This window comes from Balaenoptera physalus (genome assembly GCF_965194825.1).
Source record: "Balaenoptera physalus genome assembly, chromosome: 10".
NCBI classification, from domain to species: Eukaryota; Metazoa; Chordata; class Mammalia; order Artiodactyla; family Balaenopteridae; genus Balaenoptera; species Balaenoptera physalus.
In genome coordinates this window covers 80,429,140-80,442,293 of record NC_138889.1, presented here as the reverse complement: position 1 = coordinate 80,442,293, position 13,154 = coordinate 80,429,140, and the positions used below count along the sequence as shown (strand labels likewise).

General features: G+C 34.3%; 1 long non-coding RNA gene across 1 annotated transcript in view; it reads left to right on the top strand.

Moving 5' to 3' along the window:
- Window positions 1–11,769, top strand: part of LOC309667807 — a 36,333-nt gene extending 24,564 nt beyond the window's left edge. The window contains exon 2 of the long non-coding RNA XR_014267971.1: window positions 184–11,769. This is a non-coding gene — a long non-coding RNA (uncharacterized lncRNA). The remainder of the gene's footprint in view (window positions 1–183) is intronic.
- Window positions 11,770–13,154: the final 1,385 nt, after the last annotated feature.

Below are 13,154 nucleotides of genomic sequence, written 5' to 3'. Positions count from 1 at the left end.
CGATAGTGAGAGGCCCGCGCACCGCAATGAAGAGTGGCCCCCGCTTGCCGCAACTAGAGGAAGCCCTCGCACAGAAACGAAGACCCAACACAGCCAAAAATAAAAATAAATTAATTAATTAATTAAAATTATTTAAAAAAAAAAATTAGTAGCCTTTATTTAAAAAAAAAAAAATTAACAAAGGTCCTGAATATTTTATCATTTTAAGGCTTCACCACGTGAATTCTGAGACCTCTTACTACCTTTTTATACTCCACTCCCTATGGGATAAAGTGTTAAATTCACACCATGCTATTCAAAGCCCTATAAAATTTCAACCTTCTCTACCATTCTGTGTTATTCCCCAATTCCACCACTGTGCACCCTACAGTTCAGACATTTAAACAACTGCTGTTGCCTGAATGTTCCTTGAACTCTCATGTCTCCATGGCCTTGCTCTTATTTATCTTCTGGAGACTCTCCCTCTCTGTTTTTCTCATTGTCTTTTCCTTTGCACCCCTTCTCACACTACCCTCTTCCCATCACCAGCTCACAGTTTCAACTAAAGAATTTCTTTACATCATCCAAGGCTTAATTCAAAGTCTGCTTCTATAAAGCATTCTCTATTAATTCTCCCTCTGCTACTACGACATATATAAAAATGATCCTTCTCATTCTTATTCCCTAAAGCACTCAATTTGCATATGTATTACAGTGCATTGTGTCACCAATAGTGGTTTTCTTTTAATGCTTATGATTTTAGCTCTGTGAAAACAGAACTAGATTTCTTTCCATCTTTTTTCTTCTCCAGTACCTAACTTAGTGTTTTGTGAATATTAAGAATCTAATAAATATTGACAAGTTAAAATTATTTTGCTAAATGGTGACAAAAATAGTTAATATTTTATCACCAGAAAGATAGATCGGTAGATAGCTAAAAGTCAAACTTATATAAAGATAAATATTACGTTAATAGCTTCAGCCAGAATTTCTCTTAGGAGGGAATAATATTTGGAAGAAACAATAACTTGAAATGCTTTGGGAATACAAAGTGGGATAACAAGGGCTTGATTCTCAGCCACCTTCAGAAAGTGTGAAACTACCAAAGAGTTAGATGCATCATCAAAGGTAGAAGGATTAATAGAAGAAGAAAAAGATAATTTTGAAAAGATGTACAGATAGAATTGGTCAGTGAAAATTACAACCAAAGGGTAGCCAGAAGTTTATTGTGTATTTGTGGTACCTAGTACTTCAACTGAGGTTGACTGAATGCACTATAAATCTCTTTTCAGAGACTTCCATTTCTAGAAGTGAAGTAGAATGGTTATCCTGTAACACATCTTGCAACAAAAACCCTAAGCATTCAGGATAATATATAGTAAACATATTTTTAAGTTTATGGTTGTGTTTTCAAGAAAGCAAGGGAAATCAGAGGCTATATCACAGAGCAAGAGTGCATTGGGTGGCATAAAGCCATGTGGCAATTTTAGTGACCAAATGGCTTCATTGTAAGGGTTATGCGGAGATAAGGAGTCATTGCCTTGGGCTTTGAAACTAACATCCCCTTATATAGCCTCACCCTTGAAAGTCTCAATGAAAAGAGTAAACTAACAAAATACAAACTCTAAAGAGGGAGAAAAAGATAAATTGTCTGGGCCTTGAAACTGAGTAAAAAAAAAGTCTTTTCCGGAAGACATATTAAACAACACTTGCCCTAATTAGTCATCAGTGTTGAATTTACATTTCATGCAAATTCTATAAAAATTGCTGCGGTGGTTTTAAAATACATACACAAATTATTGGTACTTCTTCCTTTAGAAGGTGGAATTAATTTTCCTCCCTTGCATGTGGGCTGGACTTAATGACTCATTCATAACAGAATATGGCAGAAGTACAATGTGTGACTTTTGAAACTGTTATAAAAAGGCATTGCAGATGCCTCCTTGTTCTCTCTTTTGAGTCACTCACTACGGGGGAATCTCCTGCCATGTTGTGTGGACACTTAAAACGGTCTTAAGGAAAGGTTCACGCGGAAACAAAGTAAAACATCGAATAACAAGCAGGGATTTAAGGCTTTCTGCCAATAGCCATATGAGTGAGCAATCTTGAAAGTAGATCCTTCAGCCCCACTAAAGTCTTCAGATAACTAAATTTTGACCAATGCTTTGACTGTAACCTCATGAGAGATCCTGAGCCAGAACCATAGCTAAGCCACTCTTGAATTCCTGACCCACAACAAAGACCAGGTATCTCAAAATTTATAAATGTTATGATGATAAATTATAATAAATATTTGTTGTTTAAAGCTTCTAAGATTGAAGGTAATTTGTTATAGAGAAAAAGAGAATATGAAATATCACACAAAGAATTTAACTGAAAATCTGAGGCCAGGTCACCCCTTTGAGTTTTGGCAAAAGCCGGTCCAAAGCCTGTGTGAAGAGACAAACGCTCAGGACAAATCTTACATTTACAAAATTCCTTCAGTTAAAGAACATAAACTCACAAACCAAATTTTAAAAAGAAGATATCTGAGAGAGGAAAATCAATCAATAGTCAGGAGTAACAAAGAGTAGCATATAGAAGATTTAAATAGCTATTATTTGCAAAGTTAATCTGGATATATACAGAAATTTGAATTCCAAATTTAGACTGTTTATTCTTTCAAGTACACAAGGGATATTTTCAACAATGGACAAATATTAGATCATAACCAATTTCAATAAATTTCTAAGTTTGTATTATTTATGTCATTTTTTTAACCATGATTTAATTACATTTGAATTCAAGATTAATATTATACCTAAAATACTCATATGTTTTTAAAATTATAAACACTCTTCTAAATAGCTTATGAGTCAAAAAGAAAGAATTGTTTACAACAGATATTGAAATATGTACTAAAAATATTTAACACTGCAGATAGTTAAAATTCTCTATTTTAATATTTTGAGGTATGCCTAAAATGGTGATTATAGTTAAATTTATAAGTATGAATATTTATGTTTTAAACAAAGAAAGGCTAAAAACTGGCAAACTAAACTTTTGAGTTAAAAAGTAAGTAAAAGAATTAACCATTAAATATAAAAAAATAAAATAATAAAGATAAATGCTATTAAAAATAATCAAAATGGGTTTATAAAGGTAATAAAATATATTTTAATACTAGAAACTCTAAGGAAGAAAAATTATGTAATCTTTTTAATACATTTACATAATAATTTGATAAAATCCAACATGCAATATCCCTCTCAGATCAGATGGAGATCAGCCCAGAAAAAAAAAAAGAGAAGTCAGATAAAATACAAGGCTCTTCTGTTTAAAAGCATCAGAGAGCTGCTAAAATACTAAGTTAAAATACTAAGGGCTCAGATTCCAGAGAGGGACATACAACAGAGAGGTCAGCTGACCTTCTGCTGGCCAATTTTCCCCTGGGAGTATTTGTTGATTCTGGTCTTGGACAGGAGGCTGAGAATACTAGCTTTACTTGTGTAGAGGGAAGCTGGTGAGATACAGACTAGTTAGCAGAGCTTTTGGTGAAAATATTAGAGAATCAATTATCTTCTCAGGTGTCCAGTTATAACACTTGCTTAATTCTCATGCTTCCTGGTCTAAAACGCCTACAAAGTTAAGCTAAAAACTTCTTAAGATCAGAGTAGGGTGTTTGGCTGTCCATAGAGAAGTTATTCAAAATAATAAATGAATATATATATTCAGATCACTGAATAAAAGGTCAATATAGATGCATTTATTGCAATTCATATATCAGCAACAACAGAAAATGACATTTGAAAAACAAAGATACAATTTAAAAATAACATCCTAAAGCATCAAACAGCAATGAATAAATCTCACAAAAACTTAGAAGACTCTGCACTGAAAAATACAAAATTTTATTGAAGAAATGTAAGGAAGATCTAAATACATCAATATTACAAAGATGTCAGTTTTCCCCAAAATTTAATTCAATACATATAAAAATTCTAGAAATTTTTGGAAATTGACAATGTCAATCTAAAATATTTCTAATCATTCAAAAGACCAAGATAAGCCAAGACAATCTTGAAGTAAAATAACTTAGCTGCAGAACTACCAGATACAAAGAGTTATTTTAAAATACAGAAATAATTAAGATGACATGATGTCAACACAGGAATAGACAGGTGGAACAGAAAAGAAGGTTAAGAAAAAGAACCAAACACCTAATTTTCCACACAGCCATGCAGTGCATCTTTAATAAAGTGATACTGGGTCAATTCAATACTAATATGGGAAATACATGGAACTTAAACTCTATTTTGTACCTATGAGAGGCAGAAAACGGTCAGCCAAAGATGTGCGTGTCCTAACCCTGGAAAATGTGAATATGTTGCCTGACTTAGACAAAGGGAATTAAGGTTGTGGATGAAATTAAGGTGGCTAGTCAGCTGACATTAAAAATTACCCTATAGTATCTGAATGGACCTAATGTAATCACAAAGATCTTTAAAAGTGGAAGGAGAGAGACAAGAGGTCAAAGTGATGTAATATGGGGAGGACTCAACTTGCCTTTGCTGGCTTTGAAGATGGAAGGGGGTCATGAGCAAATAAATGAGATTAGACTTTAGAAGCTGGAAAGGAAAAGAAAACAGATTCTCCCCTGCAGTCTCCAGAAAGGAATGCAGCTCTGCTGGTACACTGTTTGTAGTCCAGTGAGACCAGAGCTAGACTTCTGACCTATGGAACTATAAGATAATAAATTTGTATATCTTAAGGCATTAAATTTGTGGTAGTCTGTTACATCAGTCACAGAAAACTAATACAATGCCATAGGCAAAAATCAATAGTAGAGGAACTGTAAATCTAAACCTAAATGTCAAAGGTAGATTAATAAAAAACAAACAAACCAAAACTTTTAGAATATAGTATAGAATATCTTCAAAATTTGGATGTAGACAAAAGTTTCTTAAACAATATTAGAAAAGCACTAATATAGACAAAAACATAAAATATTGGATTATGTAAACATTAAGTTCATTTTTTAAAATGTCATTAAAAAATAAACAAGCCATAGATTGCATGAAGATACTTTGTAGTATATATAGTCACCAAAGAGCTTGACAGAGGATATATAATGATCTTCTGTATCAACTAAAAAGATGCACACAACTCAATAGAAAAAATATTTAAAATATTTATGCCCTATGATTGACATACAAAAAAGCTGTACATATTTAATATATACATTTTGATGAGTTAAATGCCCAAAACTTATCATCACCTCTAGAAGTTTCTTCCCTTCTTTTTTTAATAAGAATATTTAGCACAAGATTTATCCTTTTAACGAATTTTTAAGTATATAATACAGTATTATTAACTATATGCACTATGTTGTATAGTAGATCTCTAGGACCAATTCATCATGCATAAGTGAAGCTATGTACCCTTTGATTAATACCTCCCCCCACCCCAATTCTCACAATAAAGGAGTCTTAGCTAGCTCTTAATAGCTTTCTTTAGTGTCTTCTCTTAACATTGTTGGTTGTTTACCCAATAATCATTTCTATGTTCTTACTTATAAAAAACAAAAATATTCTTTAATCCACTCTTCCTCAAGGAATTCAGGAGTAAATCTTTATAATGCTAAAACAATCAAGAGATTATGATTCATCCTTCTAGGTTCAGATTAGTAAGGAAAATGTGATCAAATTCTAGCCAATGAGACCTAAGAGGATCTTTCCTAGAAACTGATTAAGAGACCTTTTTTATCTGGAATATATTGTTGCCATTGTAAGAAGTGCCTGAAAATTCATTTCTAATTTTGTGACCATGAGAAGGAGTTAGCCAGCATGGGGGTCATACCAGAGTAGGATATTAGAAATAAACAGTCTTTACTGACATCCTTAGGCTACTCTGTTAACCAATCCTGGACCCACACTGCCTTGGAACTTCTGCTTATATGAAGGGATAAAATGGCTTTATTAACTAAGCCATTTTGACATGATTTTTCTATTACTTGCATCAAAAATGATTACAGTATCACAGTTAATATAATACACTTGATGGTGACCACTGGCCTTAACCTTCTCTTCAGCTTAACTAACCTTTAGACAGGTTTCTCCCTGACTGGAGGCCACAGATCTTCCCTTTTTTAGAACATTTACTTTAGAAAACTTGCAACTCTAAATTCTTTCTCTTCTCCTTGGCAGTGTAAAACTTCTCCCAGCTTCTTGCCAGTTTTAAAACACAGCAAAGTCTTTCTCAAGGAGCTGGGAGCCATCCTTTGAAATATACCAAAAAAAAAGCACTCCTCTCTCCCAGTTTCTGTAGGAGTGTGGAAACCCAAGTTAGATAAGAGCTACTTAACAAATAGATAACCTAAACACATTCACCAAAATCCTCACTAATACCCTACTTTTCCACTAGATCTTCCTAGTGCTTAAAAACTATCCTGCCTTTTGTTTCAAGGGAGGAATTGAGTTTAGTCTCTCTCCTCTACTGCAATAGTCATAAACCCTGTTTGACTTGTCTGGTGGTGTTTCCTACTATATGGTCAGAATAGTATGAAAAAAAGCTACATTGCTTTGAGAGTCAAAAGTCAGGGTGCTGACTCAAAATACAGCAGCAAAAGCCAAACAACCAAACAAAAAACAACAACAATAAAAAACCCAAAATCCCAGATGTATTTACTTATTGTTTTAAATGTTGGATGTTATATTAGATATAATAGAGAACATCAAAGGTAAATAAAGTAATTGCCTTCAAAGAACTTATAGCCTAAGGAGGGTGAAAAAAAGAATTAAGGTAAGTAAACAAATAACAGTACTAAAAGTGAGTGGATCTTAGATCCTGAAAGTTAAATAACAAAGAGTTATGGGGAATAAAGGAAAGAGAAATCACATCCTACTAGCATTAGAAGGGGGGTAAGAAAAGCTTTTATTAAAAAGGACATTTAAAATGGCCTACATTATAGTGTTGGGGGAAGAGGTAGAGTGGACTCTAGGTATATACAACTGGGTAGCAGTGCTATAGAGGGAACTAAAGCACATATATGGTCAGGGAATAGAAAGCAGTACATAATTAGCAGGATTGTAGGTTCCAGCCATTTTAACTTGGGAAGTCACTTTTTATTGCTAAGCCTCAGTTTCTGTTTCTGTAAAGCATGGGATTTTGGCTGGATGATTTTGAAGATATCTTTCAGTCTGAAAAAAACTCACAATTTTATGATACATATATAGTTCAATTAGGCAAGAAATTATGCATCATTGTTAATACTCGCTTTAACTTATTTAAACTATGAAATAATTTGCAAACATGTATTCATCAAATAGGAAAGAACAACTTTTGAAAGAAACTAAAAAAAAGGGAGAGAGATTTTGTCATCTAATAGCAAAGTGGCACCACATTTGGGTTCATGGCTCATTGGGTCTGAATAGCCTAAGATGTTTTCACTCATTCTAGTCTAGCCAGTCCTTCTTTGTTAAAAGTCACTGGAGTGGTATCCCTTGGTACTGGAGCCAAGCAGTTCCTCTTTGTCATGAATTTTGCAAAAGAAAAAAACTTATGCTGCTGGAAATGGGGAAGAAGAAAAGATTATTTAATTTCTACTTATTAAAATAACAATAATGTCATTTCCAGTGTAGGAAGTCCTAGGAGAAAGCGATGAGGACACATTTTCAGCTTTCTCGTTTGTATATTACAATTTAATTATATTTGCTGATTATTAATGGGTGCAATTAACCAATTTGGGCATTAAGTACTTGTCCCCTAAATGGAGCCTGCAAACAGCCCTTGAAATTTGGCATCTTACAACAACGGTAGGCAGAAAAATGTCCTTATAAAAAGGCAGTATTTGGCTGCCAAACTGTTTTGAATCTCAGCTCTAAAAATTAAACCAAGTCAGTGGATTTGACTGTCACTGGTGTAACTCTTTTTTTTTTTTTTAATTCCTGTACTACAAATGCATTGATTAATGATCTCTGGCATCCTTACATAATTAACTCACTGTTTAACCACACATTAATCCATTGAAATTCCAAAGGAAGGACAGCTTTTGCTTTTTATATCTTACTAAATTCTCACTGTCTAAGGAAAATAATTTCAGCATCAAAAAATAAATAAACTGTGACACGTCACATTAAATATGAATTTGTGTCTGTTAACTTTCCACAAATATAGTGTCATACTCTAGAATGAGACTTGAGAAGTTAAGGTATTCAAATACACAGCTTAATCATATCTGATGTATCCTCACTATTCTTTCAGCTTCTCTTGTCGTACAGAGGTAACATTCATGATAGAACTGTCAGAAAGGGGAAGATTTTTCTCAGCTGATGTTTGATTATAAATGCAGCTAAGCACCCTGCTTTCTTACGTTTGGGGAAAAAAAAACAATAATAACAATGCAAGTGTGATGAACTCAGAGGAATGCCCAGCTAGAGGGTCAAAAAAATGCAGTCTTGGACTTCCCTGGTGGCTCAGTGGTTAAAAATCCGCCTGCCAATGCAGGGGACACAGGTTCGAGCCCTGGTCTGGGAAGATCCCACATGCCGCAGAGTAACTAAGCCCATGTGCCACAACTACTGAGCCTGCGCTCTAGTGCCCGCGAGCCACAACTACTGAAGCCCGTGCGCCATAATTACTGAAGCCTGTGCGCCTAGAGCTCGTGCTCCTCAACAAGAGAAGGCACTGCAATGAGAAGCCCACGCACTGCAACAAAGAGTAGCCCCGTTTGTGGCAACGAGAGAAAGCCCCTGTGCAGCAACGAAGACCCAACGCAGCCAAAAATAAATAAATAAATAAATTTTTAAAAAAAGGTAATTCACAGGTCAGGGCTTCCTAAGTGTGCTGATGTCACTGTCCTGGCTGAAGTTGGATTGCCTTCTCTAAAATAAAAAAAAAAAAAAAAAAAAAAGCAGTCTTTCCCTAAATGACACCTCTGTAAACGTGTAAACCTCTAGGAGTCTCACGTGTTTCTCTGTAAAAAATAGAAAAAAAAAAAATCAAAATAATACTAATTTACATCCTTTTAGAACTGTACTATTTCTAATGGATATCAAGAGTACAAATGCACGTAATTTATTATTATTATTCTTAAAAAGTTGTTTTGTGTATTTGTGAAACTTTGTGACTGGGAAAACTTTGTTTTATATTTTGCAAAATATTTTGTAAGCTCTGGCAGTTTTGTTGGGTTAAGCTATTATAATGTCAATGGACCTGTAATGAAGAGAAGGCCCACTTACTTAGGAAGGGGAGTGTTAAAGGATAACATCCCTCATTCCTGCTGTCAGTCATCTGTAGCAGAGGCTTTATTTCCTCACTTAAAAAGAAAATGAAGAACTCAATCTTGAGAACAAAATGGGGTGATGGTGATTAATACATCCCATGGGGAAGGGTGTTCCTCCTCTTGAGTCCCTGGGCAGTGGGATAAGGTCAGAGAGCAAAGCTAGCTAGGGTAGGATCATAAACTTAATTTTAATGTGTTAATGAGAATATGCTTACTTGTGACATGTTGCATTCTTTGGTATCTTGTAAAATATTTCTGATAGAACCAAACTATTCCAGTTGCATAATCTATCTCCCAGAAACCAACAAATTAACAAAAAGAAAAATACATGAAAGAGGACTCCAAAGAAAATATGCTTAGTGGTTTAAACTTAGTGCCACTAAGAGATCTTTAGTAACATTGTTTGTGTGTGTGTGTGTGTGTGTGTGTGTGCGCGTGTGTGAACAACTGAGGGATTGTGAGTTTCCTTATTAAGAAAATCATAATCTATTTATTCTTGGGCAAGGCATTTCTCTAATTTGGGCACCATTTTTTTTTCATTTGTGAATAAAATAAATGGACAACTCATGGAATTCTAAACTTTGACTTACAGCATTATTAAAATGTCTTGAACTTAAACCACGTGCAAAATTCCGAAATAGAAAACAGATAAAAGTCACGGGTGAGAGTCATAAATCCTGACTCACATGGATTCATGTAAGCCACATGTTGTAACTTAAGAAACAAGCCACAACAATTTTAAGGCAATTTCTAATATATATTCAAGAAAGAGATAATCCCTACTATATATTCAAAAAATTTAAAAAGAGGGAAGATTCCTAAAAGTATTTTATGAAACCAGTAGGGCATTGAAATCAAAACAATAAAGGGAGAATATGAGAAAGGGAATATAGTAGGCAAATATATTTATCAAAACTATAAAAACCCTAAATAAAATGTTATTAAACATAACTATATCAATAATTATATATATGTGTTATATATATGCTTATATAGGTACACAGATATAGGAAATATGGTTTATCTCAAGATAAAAACTTTGATAAGTACTTTGCTAGTGTGACACTGAGAGTGAGGCAAACAGGCTTTTTCAAATGTTGGTGAGGGTGCAAATTGGTATGATCTCTATGCGGAAAATGTGTCTATATATCATAATTCTAAATGCATGCCCCTTTAATTTAGCATTTTTTATCTTTTCCAATAAAGAATCATACATTGTTAATTACAAATGAATAAATGTATTTCTTATAGTGTTATTTGTGATAATACAAGATTAAAGCAAAGTGTCCTTCTTTAAAAGAATGATCAAATAAATCATAATGTATCAGTCTAATGATATTCTGCAAAACTAACTCGTAAAACAAATCAAAGAAGCACAGAGTCTAGCAGACTCTTAGACTCTGAGCCACTATTTTCCTGTTCTAATAACCTCAGGGCAAGGTACCAGGGCAACTAGGGATAACCCCTTTGTCCCAGAGACCCCAGACATTATTCAAACTAGCCAATCCTAAATCTATGTATCCTACCTCTCCTATTTCTTCCTACTGAAACCACATTAAAGGCTCTTGCCCATCCTTAACTCTCAGTCCCTTTGCCTCCTGGCCACCCCTGGTGCCTCCCCACATGGCCATGTGTGCAATGGCATGGCATCCCCTCTGAGACCTGTGAGTAACAATCATTTTAATGTCAGTATTCTCCTGATCTGTTGGCCTCACCAGACTTGAATAATAATAAAATCTACATTGTAAAGCAATAGAGAAGGGAATCATTTTACTACCTGTCTTTCATAATTTTTACCGTTATTTTACAATTTGTAGATATTATCTATTTAAAATACTTTATAAAAGAAGCTAAATGTCATGATTTAATCTCAACAATTTCTTACATATATTAGTATTAGGGAAAATCTCAAAACAAATATGTTATTGTTGCTGAAAATTGAAAAATATAATTTCTGGCAAAATCCAGAATAAAGTGTTGAATTATGTGCTGTTACTTATTGTCCAAGAAACAAATGTATCCTTGTCAATAAAAATTTTAAAAGGACTTTACTGGGGGAAAGTACAAAATAGGAATAAAGGAAATAAAAGAAAATATGAAAAACAGATATATAACGTTCAGATGTGTGTTGATTCAACGTGGCAAAAAGCCAATTTTCCCCAAATAAATTCAGAATTCAATGCAATTCCGATTAGAATTCCTACCCAGTTGCTCATAGCATTCATAGCAGTGTAGAAGCCCAAGAATAAACAAGTTAATTTTAAAGAAGATAACAAAAGGACTTATCTAATGATATTAGGGATTATAATAAAGCTAGAATAGTTTAAATGGCATGATTAGGCACAAGAATAGACAAATTAAGTGATAAAACTGAAGAAGGAGTCCAGTAAAAGACCTATCTGTGTAATGAAACATATATGAAAGCTGTATTACAAGTAAGCAGGAAGGTATGAATTCTAGTGAACAGCACTATTAAAATTACTTATCGACATGGAAGAAAAGTAAAATAAGATCTCTAACCCAAATCATGCATAGATACACTCCAAGATTTATATGAGCCAGATACAATTTAAAAAGCTTTTTAAACTTTTGGAAGAAATTATTGGTGAAACTTTTGATTACATTGGGAGGAGACCAACCGTAAACAAAAAGGAAAAAAAAAACCTGGCTTACTGGGCCACTCTCCACCTAATCCTCTGGATAATCTTTCGTAGAGCTATTAGGGTTCAAAAGAGCACTGGACTAGAAAACCTTAGTCTGACATTAGGTCAATGCAAAGACTCATCTGATTTTTATAAAATTTTGATGAGGAAAACAGGTAAATATTTTTCCCATTTTACAGATGAGTAACTGAGGCACAGAATGAAGATTGATACTTGGGGGAAGTAAATGATTCAATAATCACAAATTTTATAAATACACCTCATGTTAAATGTAGAAAAAATGTCAATCAACCCTTATACATTCTGGTACTGTATGGCACTACAGTTATTATCTAGTTTTTCAAGAGTTGTTTCATTTCATTTTAAAATATGGACTCATTTTAAAATTCATAATATTTTGCTTCTGAAAATCTAACATATAGATTTGGAAGGAGCATTGTAACTTCAGTGAACAACATACAACAATTTCAAATGTGTGTTAGCGCCAGCATAAGATGCCTCATAACAACATCATTAAGAGCTACATCTCCACATGAGAAATCTTCAGAGCAAAATTAGCTCTAAGGATTTATTATAATATAAATGAGACTTGGATTGTGCCAAGATTCACCAGAGTTACAAACCATCTTCTGTGTGTTAGCATTCTTTCCCCCTTTGAATAGAAAAATTCAGTCAAAGATACCACAAATAACCCTCATTAAGAATAAGATGAATAAAGCTTTTATAGCTGTGTAGAAGAACACACTGGGTCTCCTACATTGATTACTCTGTCAATAAAACAAACAATCTTCAGTACAGGAGTGGTTCAATCGCAAATATCCATCAACTGGCTGGGTAAGTGCTGTGAAAGCGTTTTATACCAAATAGTCCAGTCAAAAATTCTGGTGTGGCTTCCCTGGTGGCGCAGTGGTTGAGAATCTGCCTGCCAATGCAGGGGACACAGGTTCGAGCTCTGGTCTGGGAAGATCCCACATGCCGCGGAGCAACTGGGCCCGTGAGCCACAACTACTGAGCCTGAGCGTCTGGAGCCTCTGCTCCGCAACAAGAGAGGCCGCGATAGTGAGAGGCCCGCGCACCGCGATGAAGAGTGGCCCCCACTCGCCGCAACTGGAGAAAGCCCTCACACAGAAACGAAGACCCAACACAGCCAAAAATAAACATAATAAATAAATAATAAATAAAAATTTAAAAAAAAAAAAAAATTCTGGTGTATAGATTAGCCTGTGAGCTCCCTGAGGAAAGAGGTTTGT